Source organism: Hemiscyllium ocellatum, chromosome 32, assembly GCF_020745735.1.
Source record: "Hemiscyllium ocellatum isolate sHemOce1 chromosome 32, sHemOce1.pat.X.cur, whole genome shotgun sequence".
Taxonomy (NCBI): Eukaryota; Metazoa; Chordata; class Chondrichthyes; order Orectolobiformes; family Hemiscylliidae; genus Hemiscyllium; species Hemiscyllium ocellatum.
In genome coordinates this window covers 31,950,346-31,964,364 of record NC_083432.1, presented here as the reverse complement: position 1 = coordinate 31,964,364, position 14,019 = coordinate 31,950,346, and the positions used below count along the sequence as shown (strand labels likewise).

Below are 14,019 nucleotides of genomic sequence, written 5' to 3'. Positions count from 1 at the left end.
TCATCATTCTCTTCTCATGCTGTATAAGTGTCTAGTTTAATGAAGGCAAATAGAATTTTGGCATTCATTGCTCAAGGAATAAAGTAAAGAAGTACGGTGGTGTTGCTGTAACTGTACAGGGTATTAGTGAGACTGCACCTCACGTATTGCATAAAGTTTGGTCCTTTTGCTTGAGGAGAGATATAGTTGCACTGTAGGCAGTCTGCAGAAGGTTCACTACATTGCTCCCGGAGATGAAGGGTTAGTTTCATGAAGAGAATTTGGAATTATCATGTTTTGCTTACACTTGTCCATTCCGTTCCTTGTCACTGCAAAAAACACATTTTTGTAATTATTTCTGAAGTAGATCATTGCTGTGTGTAAAAATTTCTTATCAGCCATAACTCCTTTCCAAGTTTTTGGCATAACGTTTCCATAATCTCCCCTTCAAATATGAAAACCAAAATACGTCACATTCTTTTCCTCACTTCTAATGTGTGTAATGAATACTTTAGTCTGTTCTGCAATAAGGACATGCAAAGTAAATTCATAAAGAATTTCTGAATGGATATGATGACAAAAGGTCCAGGAATAAGTGTATCCCAGGATCCTGACATAATCTCCTTGAATACTACAGTACTGATCCTCCATTCAGTCGTGCACATTATAATTCCTCCAATACATTCTGTTTCTCACACTATCATGGAGGGTTGGGAGGGTGATTTTGAAGATGGGCACAGATAATTGGCTATGCAAAGTAAAATGTGTGCTTGATGACCATTCAATTTTGCCAGTGCATAGAATGTTGCATACTCTCCCATCTGGTAGCCAAGTTGTCCAGTGAAGTTAATTGTCCTAATCTTTTTGAAGAAATCATTAACCTTTCAGAGACTTTCTCTGTTTCATTTTCCCATATTGTGGTTTGCACTTTCAAATGTTTGGAGATGACATAATTTGATGCTACCCTGTCTTAACTGATATCTAAATGTTATGGAAAATACATTGAGAAAACAAAAGCATTTTTAAAGATCTGCTTTTTCCCTGATTAAAGGAGATATCTTAACAGATTCTTCATATTCCCTGAGTTGAGATGGGACATCTGGAAAGTTGAGAAAGTATATACCACAGAAGATCATTAGCATGGAATCTATGAGGAACTTTAAAACTTGCTGATGGATCTTTTCACTTTGTGAAAGTTATCATTGAAAGATGTAGAACACATTCTTGAAGAAATGGCTAGTGTGAAAATTTATTGCAGACAGAAATAAGGTAACAGGATATAAATGTTTAACAGGATAATGAAAAAAATCTTGGTTGATATCATATGAAGAATTGGAGCAAAGTATCACTCCATCAGCTGTAGTGGTACAGGTATCCCATGGGATGCACTGAATTGTTTGGACAAAGCCCATCCCTGGCTTTGAGAAAAATGGACCTCAGAAGAGACAGGAGCAACTTACGCCCTTAAATGACATTTGAAGTGCTGGTCAGTCATCACAAGGGAGCTGGTTTGAGTCTCCACATATGTATTTCACATTGTATCCTCACAAAGTATTTAGGGGCGGCACGGTGGCGCAGTGGTTAGCACTGCTGCCTCACAGCGCCTGTAGACCCGGGTTCAATTCCCGACTCAGGCAACTGACTGTGTGGAGTTTGCACGTTCTCCCCGTGTCTGCGTGGGTTTCCTCCGGGTGCTCCGGTTTCCTCCCACAGTCCAAAGATGTGCGGGTCAGGTGAATTGGCCAAGCTAAATTGCCCGTAGTGTTAGGTAAGGGGTATGGGTGTGTTGCGCTTCGGCGAGTCGGTGTGGACTTGTTGGGCCGAAGGGCCTGTTTCCACACTGTAAGTCTAAGTCTAAGTCTAAGTCTATAATGAGCAATTTTCAGACAAGAAAAATGCAATGTGATCCATCAGGCTTTCATCAGCGAATATGCTCCAAATGAACCACCTCACTCTCTTTATCTAATCCCAACAAAATATTCTTTCCCTTTACCTCTGATGTATTTATACTACTTAGGTTACTCCTAAGTGCGTCTATGCTTCAGAAATCACATGACACCAGGTCATAGTCCAGCAGATTTATTTGAAATCACAAGCTTTCAGAGTGCTGCTCCTTCATCTGGTGAAGTATGGAGATCCTCTCTGCTTTGAGCCGCCAGTTTGTGGTGTCGATGGTAGCCATGATGTGGTGGCGCCAATATGGACAAGGTCAGAAGTCAGATGACTCCTGGTTAAGGTACGGCAACTCTCCAAAAGCTTGTGATTTCAAATTAACCTGTTGGACTATAACCTGGTGTTGTCTGACTTATGACCTTGTCCACCTTAGTCTAACACCGGATTCGCCACATCATACCTTAGAATTGTTGCCGTGTACAGATACTTTTCCACCATCAGAGAATCCCTAATGACTTATTTGATCTCTCAAATAAATCAAATATCAACAGCTGTGTTTCAGTGTGAAGAGTCCCTACAGATATATTGCTTCATATCTGATCACCTCAGTTCATGGTGTGATTTATGCATTGGCAGCTCTCATGCAATTCAACTCATTTATCAAACTACTGACTATGAACCAGCCAGCAAGAGTCAAATGGTTTTATACACTGTATATCACCAGAAATGTCACTAATTGCCAGATATATAACTTCAAATCTTTGTTGGCTTTATAAAATGTGGTTTCTCTGTAATTATTTTATTTTGTAAAGATTTGCAAAGCAACCGACAAGTGAATCTCAATTTTCTATGCCATGATAAACTCTAGATATCTAACGGGTTTTTTACATATCGATTGTCATTGAGTTACTTCACTGTCATTTCTTATCTCAAACTATGAGGGTGATGTTTGATTCAATTGGTAGCACTCTTGCCTTTGTGTTGGATAATCATGGTGTCAAATTTCAATCATCAGAGTCTTAAGCACATAATCAAGGCTGGCTGGGTGGATGCTGGAGGAGGTGCAAATAGTTCATTACACTCCCCTCTTGTGTAACATTCAAAAAGCCTGAGCTCTCAGATTGCTGGCCAAGATTAGTCTCTAGGGTAACATCACTGGATTCGTTATTCATGTATGATATAAATTGGCTACTATATTTACCATGAACTTCTACTATATTTATGGGTGGCACAGTGGTCAGCATTGCTGCCTCACAGCGCCAGAGACCCAGGTTCAATTCCTGCCTCAGGCGACTCTCTGTGTGGAGTTTGCACATTCTCTGTGTGACTGTGTGGGTTTCCTCCGGGTGCTCCGGTTTCCTCCCACAGTCCAAAAATGTGCAGGTTAGGTGGATTGGCCATGCTAAATTCCCCATAGTATTAGGTGAAGGGGTAAATGTGGGGGAATGGGTCTGGGTGGGTTGGTGTGGACTTGTTGAGGTGAAAGGCTTGTTTCCACAGTGTAAGTAATTTAAGTAGATAAATTTAGAATGTGGCATGAAACTCAATCTGCAGGGGTTTTAATAATGAAACAGGACACAATTAACTTATGTGCTCCTTCCTCATATTACCGTGTGCTGGGTGTTAATTGCAGGTTTTATTCTCCACTACATATTAAATTATTTGCCCTAATTTGTGTTTGAATGCTCTAGAGGTGCATCAATACAAAGTGTCCTGTAAATGTTGTAATCAGTGATTTATGAGTAAAAAATGAGGTCTGCAGATGCTGGAGATCACAGCTGCAAATGTGTTGCTGGTTAAAGCACAGCAGGTTAGGCAGCATCTCAGGAATAGAGAATTCGACGTTTCGAGCATAAGCCCTTCATCAGGAATAGGAGAGAGAGAGCCAAGCAGGCTAAGATAAAAGGTAGGGAGGAGGGACTAAGGGGAGGGGCGAAGGAGGTGGGATAGGTGGAAGGAGGTCAAGGTGAGGGTGATAGGCCGGAGTGGGGTGGGGGCGGAGAGGTCAGGAAGAGGATTGCAGGTTAGGAGGGCGGTGCTGAGTTGAGGGAACCGACTGAGACAAGGTGGGGGGAGGGGAAATGAGGAAACTGGAGAAATCTGAATTCATACCTTGTGGTTGGAGGGTTCCCAGGTGGAAGATGAGGCGCTCCTCCTCCTCCAGCCGTCGTGTAGTTGTGTTCTGCCGGTGGAGGAGTCCAAGGACCTGCATGTCCTCGGTGGAGTGGGAGGGGGAGTTAAAGTGTTGAGCCACGGGGTGATTGGGTTGGTTGGTTCGGGCGGCCCGGAGGTGTTCTCTGAAGCGTTCCGCAAGTAAGCGGCCTGTCTCACCAATATAGAGGAGGCCACATCGGGTGCAGCGGATGCAATAGATGATGTGTGTGGAGGTACAGGTGAACTTGTGGCGGATATGGAAGGATCCCTTGGGGCCTTGGAGGGAAGTGAGTGTGGAGGTGTGGGCGCAAGTTTTACATTTCCTGCGGTTGCAGGGGAAGGTGCCGGGGGTGGAGGTTGGCTTGGTGGGGGGTGTGGATCTGACGAGGGAGTCACGAAGGGAGTGGTCCTTGCGGAACGCTGATAGGGGAGGGGAGGGAAATATATCCTTGGTGGTGGGGTCCGTTTGGAGGTGGCGGAAATGGCGACGGATGATACGTTGTATGCGGAGGTTGGTGGGGTGGTAGGTGAGAACCAGTGGGGTTCTGTCTTGGTGGCGGTTGGAGGAGCGGGGCTCAAGGGCGGAGGAGCGGGAAGTGGAGGAGATGCGGTGGAGGGCATCGTCGATCACGTCTGGGGGGAATCTGCGGTCCTTGAAGAAGGAGGCCATATGGGCTGTGCGGTGTTGGAATTGGTCCTCCTGGGAGCAGATGTGGCGGAGACGAAGGAATTGGGAATATGGGATGGCGTTTTTACAGGGGGCAGGGTGGGAGGAGGTGTAGTCCAGGTAGCTGTGGGAGTCAGTCGGTTTATAATAGATGTCTGTGTTGAGTCGGTCGCCCGAGATAGAAATGGAAAGGTCTAGGAAGGGGAGGGAGGAGTCTGAGACAGTCCAGGTGAATTTCAGGTCGGGATGGAAGGTGTTAGTAAAGTTGATGAACTGTTCAACCTCCTCGTGGGAGCACGAGGCAGCGCCGATACAGTCATCGATGTAGCGGAGGAAAAGGTGGGGGGTGGTGCCAGTGTAGTTGCAGAAGATGGACTGTTCCACATATCCTACGAAGAGGCAGGCATAGCTGGGGCCCATGCGGGTGCCCATGGCAACTCCTTTAGTTTGGAGGAAGTGGGAGGATTGAAAAGAGAAGTTATTCAGGGTGAGGACCAGTTCAGTCAGTCGAAGGAGGGTGTCAGTGGAAGGGTACTGGTTGGTGCAGCGGGAAAGGAAGAAGCGGAGGGCTTTGAGTCCTTCGTGATGGGGGATGGAGGTGTACAGGGACTGGATGTCCATAGTGAAAATAAGGCGTTGGGGACCGGGGAAGCGAAAATCCTGGAGGAGGTGGAGGGCGTGGGTGGTGTCCCGAACCTAGGTGGGGAGTTCTTGGACTAAAGGGGACAGGACCGTGTCGAGGTATTGGGAGATGAGTTCGGTGGGGCAGGAGCAGGCTGAGACAATGGGTCGGCTGGGGCAGGCAGGTTTGTGGATTTTGGGCAGGAGGTAGAAACGGGCGGTGCGGGGTTGTGGGACTATGAGGTTGGAGGCGGTGGATGGGAGATCCCCTGAGGTGATGAGGTCCTGGATGGTCTGGGAGATGATGGTTTGGTGGTGGGAGGTGGGGTCGTGGTCAAGGGGGCGATAAGAGGAGGCGTCCGCGAGCTGGCGTTTGGCTTCAGCGGTGTACAGGTCAGTGCGCCAAACTACCACCGCGCCTCCCTTGTCTGCGGGTTTGATGGTGAGGTTGGGATTGGAGCGGAGGGAGTGGAGGGCTGCATGTTCTGAGGGTGAGAGGTTGGAGTGGGTGAGAGGGGTGGACAGGTTGAGTCGGTTGATGTCACGGCGGCAGTTGGCTATAAAGAGGTCGAGGGCGGGTAGGAGGCCAGCACGGGGTGTCCAGGTGGATGGGGTGTGTTGGAGACGGGAGAAGGGGTCGTCAGAGGGTGGGCGGGAGTCTTGGTTGTGAAAGTAGGCACGGAGGCGAAGGCGGCGGAAGAATTGTTCAATATCTCGCCGCGTGTTGAACTCATTAATCCGAGGGCGTAGGGGAACGAAGGTGAGGCCCCTGCTGAGGACTGATCTTTCATCCTCAGAGAGGGGGAGATCTGGAGGGATGGTGAAAACTTTCATCCTCAGAGAGGGGGAGATTATGGTTCATCGGTTTCTGGAGTATTTTGCAGTCTGGAATAAAACATAGAAAGTGCTCCTGCGTTTGGTTGAAAACTGTTTTTCTGGGCTCGACAGCCAGTGTGATGATTGATATCAGCATGAGCATTAATGTAAGCAGAACTTTCAACTTGACTGTGAAATTGGATAGTGCCTGAACTGAGATACAATCCAGGTGCACCACCCATAACTGTTTGGGTCTCTTGTTGGCTGTCCCTCTGTTTGAGGTTGATGTCTACTCAGGGTTGAAGGTTTCACCCATGGCTCTTCATGCAACTGAGTTGACTAATTTTCAACCTCCAGATCTTGGCATACATGAGGGGCAATGTCTTCACACAGAAAGTGGTTTGTATGTGGAATGGACTGCCAGAGAAACTGGGAGATGCAGGTACATTACAACATTTAAAAAACATTTGGACAGGTAAATGAATGGGAAAGGGTTAGAAGGATGTGGGCCACACACAGGCAAGTGGGGTGAATTACGTTTGGGAGACTTGGTCATCATGGATGAGTTGGAGTCTGTTTCTGTGCTGTAAGACACTATGACACTTTAACTCCATTTGATTCCACCCCCTTTCCCTCTCCCTGACTCTGTCTCACCTTTGAGGCTTGCATTGCCCTCAATGGGATTTCCCTATAAATAAATCAATTGGAAATACAGACGATTTACTGTTGTGGTTAATAGATGAGAACACTTTTTGTGATGATCTGTTTATGGGGAACAAAACTATTCATTTGTTTGTAAGAGATTAGATTACTTACAGTGTGGAAACAGGCCCATCAAGTCCACACCGACCCACAACCCACCCATACCCCTTATCTAACACTACAGGCAATTTAGCATGGCCAATTCACCTGACCCGCACATCTTTGGACTGTGGGAGGAAACCGGAGCACCCGGAGGAAACCCACGCAGACACGGGGAGAACGTGCAAACTCCACACAGTCAGTCGCCTGAGGCGGGAATTGAACCTAGGTCCCTGGTGCTGTGAGGTAGCAGTGCTAACCACTGCGCCACCGTGCCACCCGGTTTATGTTCTGCAAACATAAATAAGTAAACTAAAATGCACTGGGGGGTAGGGGTGGGTGGGATTCTTGTGGTAGAGCATTGGCAGTGCTCCTAATCTTTGAGCCATAAATGCCTCAGTTCAAGTCTACCTCCGATCCAGAGGTATATACTGATATGTCTGAACAGAGTGAACAGGAAATATGTAAAACTGTGTGAGAAGCATATGACCATTGGAAATAATGACCATTTAACATTACAGAATACAGGGCGCAATCTTTCCAGAAATTGATTAAGTGTCAGTTTTATCAAGTTTCATAGAAGGTCCCTCACTGAGGGGTCTAGCGAGTTTCACCAATGATTGTCCCAAAGCTGCCTCAGTAACTACGTTTGCTCGCACAGTTCTCCCACTCACTCCTACCAGAGGTATCTGCAGTGTCTCTTCATCCACTCTGAGGAGAGGATATTGGCCCTGTCTCAGATCCCTTCAGTGGAGATACCTAAACCTCCATGTTCTTGCACCGATCAAGAAGCATTGTTCCTTGTTGTGTTACTCTCCCATTTCCCCCACTGGGATTGCACGATTATCATTGCCACAACATCTATTTCTTGGTTGTGAACAGTTTCTTTCTTTGGTCGTGAACAGTTTCTTTCTTTGGTCTCCTGTGGGTAAAAGCAGCAAGTTCACAGCCTCTATTTTCAACAGGGCAGCTGCTCAAGACAAACTGCTTTCCACTTCTGAGGAAGCGAGCACTGATGCCTTAGAGGAAGAGCTAGCTGGGCTTCCTTTTTCATCTCCCAGCAGCTCTGGTAGGAACATTTGAGAGACATAGATAGACTGACACAAGGAGATTGTTATGTTGAACCTTAGGTTCCTATTTTCAGCAAAAATACAATGCACTACTGTTAACCTCCAGTCTGTCACTGTGCTCATTTGCTGTCCAAATACTGTCATGAATACAACAGGAATTCTTCTCAAGTCAATCCATGTCAATGAGAGTGTCACATGTACAGTACTGGTAATACACCTGAATAAAATTATTATCAATCTTTAACATACTTTCAGAAATTTAGTTATTTTTAAGAAACTATTTCTACCAAGCATGAGTGATTGGAAAGCATTATCAGTACTTTAAGAGACTGATTATAAATAAGTTGGAATTTTCTATTCCGTCTTGGATCGTCTCATGCAGTATTATGTAAATAACACCCTTAATCATTTACAGAAAAAGACTTACACATTATTAGCAGTTAGCAATTGTGACAAAGATCAAATGATTGAACATTTGTTTGACGATGTAAATGTGAACAATTTCTGACAGCACAAATTATGATGAAATTTTTACCATAAACTACAGGATTTGTAGATCAATGTCTTACATTTTCCATGTGAGTTGGGAGCTTTATTTGAAATGTTGTCAGTATTTGTGACAAAAATGGAATGCCAGTCCAGTCAGGCTTGAACTTTCTAAGTATATTAAAAAAGCTGTACAATTGATCAATTTAAATCTGACACTTCAGAATAAATGGACAAAACAATTATCAGCGATATTTCCTCAATGTACTTAATATGCGTTGCACTTTGCTTGTAACATCAAGTCACAGAATCACCTCAGTTTCTCCACGCAATGCTATTGCAAATATATGAGTCAATGTACACCCAACATTGTCAAATTACAGCAATGTTCTTGATTAGTATTTCCTTTTGAAAATAATCACAATATTCATTGCAGTTAGTGAGATAGCAGTGCTCATGGAAACAGACCAATCTTTGTGTTCCTTTTGATTCAATATAGAACATAAAAATAGTCAGTCATTTAGCCTCTCTGCTCCACCATTCAATGAGATCAGAATTACCATCTGAAAACAGGCATTCTAAATATCTCTTCCATCCTTTCACATCAAAGTGTTTTTCTGACCTCACTCCAAAAAGGCCTGCTTTGAATATTTACACTGTATGCCTTAGTTGCTGATTTGGAAACCAGCAGAAAAATTTTTCTTTGCTAATCAGTAGCCCATAATATCTTGAAAGCTCCAATCAAGTCATCTTTTAATCTTCTAATTTCTAAGTTCAAAACCTTCTGACCATGGTTTGTTTAGCCTCAACTTGTAATTCATTCCTTGTGTGTTCTAGCAAATCTGCACTCCCTCTAAAGCTAATGTACTGTACATAAAGATAGTGCCACCCTGTGCCTAATGTAGTCTAACTGAGGCTTTGCATAGATGTAGCATGACTAAAAAACTTTTTGTATTCTGGCTTTGTGGTATTAAGGCTAATGCTGTTCTGAAGACCAGCATGGGTATATTAGTTTACATGAATGGAGGTTTTGCTGTATAGGAGGTAGTGTTCCTGCCTTGCAGCCAGAAGGTCTGGTTTAAATTCAACCCAAGGACTTGAAGGCTAATGACAGTGTATTCACAATGTGGCCAGAAATTTGGATATGAACCTGTAACTCTTTCCAATAACTTCGAAATATAGGCAGCAAAATTGGGAGTGATTCCTGTTGAGCTCTTTGCTTAGATCAAGTCACACACTGGGACTTAATGGCCAATGGAAATAATGTGGCCTTAGAGATTTTGCGAGAGTACTCCAATGGTAGGCATTTAGAGCAGGAGTGATTCCTGACCAGCCATGTAATGGAAGGAAAACTGTAGGCTCTCCACAGCATGATTTTTGACAGTGGACTGCAGTATACATGGAAAAGTGTATGTTCCTGCAACTATTTGACTCCTTTCGGGGTGAGGACACCATTGGCTCAGTTTGTGTGAATCAGTTTGGTGCCAATAGCACAGGGCTTGATCCCCATCCTGGCTGGGGTGGAGTCAGAACCCAACCCTAGTCCTGCTGTAAGCTGGAGATCGGAAATGTATAAGACAGACTTGCAAAAGCTGTTCATGTGGGAAATAAGCTCAGCAGGTCTGGCAGCATCTGTGAAGAAAAATCAGAGTTAATATTTTGGATCCAATGACCCTTCCTCAGAATGGGTCACCAGACTTGAAATGCTGTGAGTTTTTTCAGCAACTTCTATTTTCCTTTCTGATTTATGGTATCTGCAGTTCTTCTGGGTTTCCTTTTAGCTACCTCAGGTCTTTTCATGTTCCAGGATTCTGGGTAATCCAAGATGGAGGACAGGAAAAATTTCTGGCTGCTCCTTTTTTGAGGTATTTTAGGTGCTGGAGGTGATTTCCTCGAATTGCAGGAGCAGCGATTACTGTTTCATATGCTGTTGCATTGTTTTGGAACTTTGGGAAAAAAAAGTCAAAACAACAACAGTTTTAAAAGGGAGAAGAACAGACGAAGGAAGCATATGGTGAGGTCATTGCAGAAAGACAGAGAGACAGAGAACCTGCACAGTTACTGCTTTTGATGTTTAGATTCATGTATTGCTGGACATCAGAATGCAACAGTGAAATTCACAACTGAGCTTGGAGGAACTGTTGGGTGAAATTCACAGCACAGAATCAGATAAGTTAATTGTTGTTTTAGGTGTGGCCTACAGAGAACCAGCAGTAGTGAGTAGATTGGGTTATTTCTTGATTATATGTTTTTGGAGATATGTCTCTTGATTAAACTTAAAATATAAGCCATAACTATTCACTTAACCTGGGGCAGTGTTTGTAGAGGAATAAGACAGTGCTACTTTCTGGTTCTGTAGATTGTTGAAGGAGCAAAAATAGCCTTTAATAGAGTGATATGTACTTCTTGTCAGATGTGGGAGTTTAAAGAGAGTTTAAGGACTACTGCGGATTATATCTGCCATGAATGCTGCTGGTTGAGAACCATATCAGATCGGATGGATTGGTTGGAGAGACAGTTAGAAGCAATGAGGAATTTGAAACAGCAACAGTATGTGATGGAAGGCAGTTATATGAAGGGGGGAAAGTCTCAGATACAGTCACATAGACGGGTTAACTCCAGGAAAGATAAGAGAGGTCGGCACCTAGGGCAGGAGTCTTTTGTGGATACACCCATTCAAACAGGCATGCTGGTTTGGAAAATGTAGGGGGTGATGGATTCTCAGGGGAACATAGCATGAACAGCCAAGTTTCTGGTATTGAGACTGGCTCTAATGCAACGAGGGGTGTGTCAGCTTCCAAGAGATTAATTGTGTTAGGGGACTCTTTGGTCCGAGGTACAGACAGACGTTTCTGTGGCCAGCAACGAAAAAGCAGAATGGTGTGTTGCTTCCCTGGTGTCAGGATCAAGGATGTCTCAGAGAGGGTGCAGAATGTTCTCACGGGGGAGAGGGGCCAGCAAGAGGTCATTGTCCACATTGGAACCAATGACATAGGAAGGGTAAAGGTTGAGATTCTGAGGGGAGATTACAGAGAGTTAGGCAGAAATTTTAAAACGACGTCCTCGAGAGTAGTAATATCTGGATTACTCCCGATGCTACGAGCTAGTGAGGGCAGGAATAGGAGGATAGAGCAGATGAAGCATGGCTGAGGAGCTGGTGTATGGGGGAAAGATTCACATCGAGGATGATCCACCTTGGCCTCTTCCAGATATCCCCAGAATCACAGATACCAATCTTCAGCCAATTCCAAGATTCATTCCACCAGATATTCAAGAAATGCTTGGAGGTTCTGGGTAGGAGAAAGGCGACGGACCCTGCCAACATTCCAGCAATAGTACTGAGGATTTGTGCCATTGGCCAAGCTGTTCCAGTACAGAAAGAAGAGGAGAGGGCCATTCAGGAAAAAATGGAGGAAAGAGATTTCTAGACAAGAAAGGTAATTTAATTTGAGACATTTTGAACTGAAAACAGATTCAGCAAGACACCACAACTAAACTAACCTGGAAGTCTCAGGTCTCCATACTTGAGCATTTCATCCCAAAGTGTTTTGATGAAGAGGTAGGCAGCTTCTTTTTCCCTTTTGAATGGTTAGCACAGCTGTCAAAATGGCCAGCCTATTGGTTCACAAAGCAGACTGACAGGGAAAGCTCAAAAAGGTTTGATTTCTCTTATTTGAAGAAGTGTCACTGACTGGGAGATAACAGAGGGGAGTGACTTCAATTCTATTAGCTATTGCAAGAGGCATACAGGCAAAAAGTTCCTTACCTTGAAGAAAATGGCCGAACCTGTCATACAGTGAATATAAATGTCTGATGCAGCTCACATTTGACCATGGGTGCAGGTACTTCATGTTGAAGCCAGCCACACTGACCCACATGAGGTAATTCTCCTCAAGGAGTTCAAAGCCTCCACACCCTTTCCAATTCAGATTCATGTTGAGGTTGAGATTACAGGAGGGCCTAAAGAAGCAGCAAATCCAACTGATGTCTATGACTTAAAAAGTTGGTAGAAAATGGCAGGGAAGCTAGTGTCTGAAAGCTGTCACAAACCAGGATAAGATGGAGGTGAGGTAAATACCACAGGGACAGGCTGAAGAGAAATGAAAAGTGAAAAAGAGAACACAGAACTCTCACTGACCATTTAAAGGAGAGACTTGGTTGGGAAACAGATGGGTTGCTGTCCCAAATGCTTCCACTGCCAAAGACAAGACACATAAAGAGGAGAAAAAAATATTCCAACAAATTCAAATTGCAAGAGCATTGTTTATAGCATTAAGGGTGGTTAGAGCCTGATCCAGTATGAATGTGGAGCAGGACAACTGTTGGGAATGTGTAGAAAAGTGATCAAGAATGTAAGACTATTGCATTTAGGAGCAGCATTAGGCCATTCTGCCCATTGAGAATTTGCTTTCCTCACTGCCAACTGCGTGTTAACCTTAGCAGAATCCAGAACTAGGACTCAAGTCCCTTGTGCTGCAGACTTCCAAAACCTTTCCTACTTAGGAAATAGCCCATGTCACTATACTTCTTACCAAAGTACAAAACTTCACGCTTTCTCACATTGTTTTCCATTTACCACTACTTTGCTCACTTTCTGAGCCTGTCCAAGTTCTTCTGCAGCATTCCCACCTCCTCAACATGACCTATCTTTCTGTCATCTGCAAACCTAGCAATAATGCCCTCACTTCCCTCATCCAGATTGTTAATGCATAACATGAATAATTGTAGTCTCAAGGCCAACTACTGTGGAAACTCCAATAGGCATCAGTTGTCATCCTAAAGACTCCTTTATTCCCACTCTTTTCATGTGTCAATCCATCCATGCAAAGATCCTGTCCCCAAACCCATGGGCTCTTACCTTATTTAGCAGACTGCTGTGTGGTACCTAGTCAAAGGATTTCTGGAAATCCAAATACATTATGCCCACGAGCTCTCCCTTGTTTAATTTGTTCATTACCATTACCTCTTCTAATAAAATTGTCAGCCATGACTTCCCCTGATAAAGCCATGCTGACTCGGCTCTATTTTACCATACACTTCCAAGTACAATGCAATCTCATCCTTAACAATGGACTGTTAACATCTTTCCAATAACTGAGGTCAGGGCTAACTGACCTATCATTTCCCATCTTCTGCTTTCTTCCCTTCTTAAACAGGGGTGTTATATTTTTAATGGTTGTTTAAAAGGCCAGAGACTGAAATCTGCATTCTCCAAGATATTGCGTGCTCACAGACCTTGCTAATGGAAAAAAACAAAAGATTTTCAAGCTGGAAGGAAATTAAATTCCAATGTGTTAATAAAGGAGCTTATCGGAAAATGGATAAATGTTGCTGATTAGAGATTAGTCAGAATTGGGTTTGTTGTTGGTCTTCTAAGTTTGGGGTCTGTCCCAAGCTCATCAATGTCTGGGATTGATAATTTATTGGTAAATGATTTGTCTGGAAGCAAATTATAATTTAAAAGAGACAAGCACAACCCAAAAAGGATGGGAAAGCAGGAAAAAGCTAACAATGAACAGTGGAAAAACCATA

General features: G+C 44.0%; 1 pseudogene; it reads right to left on the bottom strand.

The window, feature by feature from the left end:
- Positions 1 to 216: 216 nt before the first annotated feature.
- On the bottom strand, positions 217 to 3,044 carry LOC132830761 (galactoside alpha-(1,2)-fucosyltransferase 2-like; annotated as a pseudogene).
- Between the last annotated feature and the right edge of the window lie 10,975 nt (positions 3,045 to 14,019).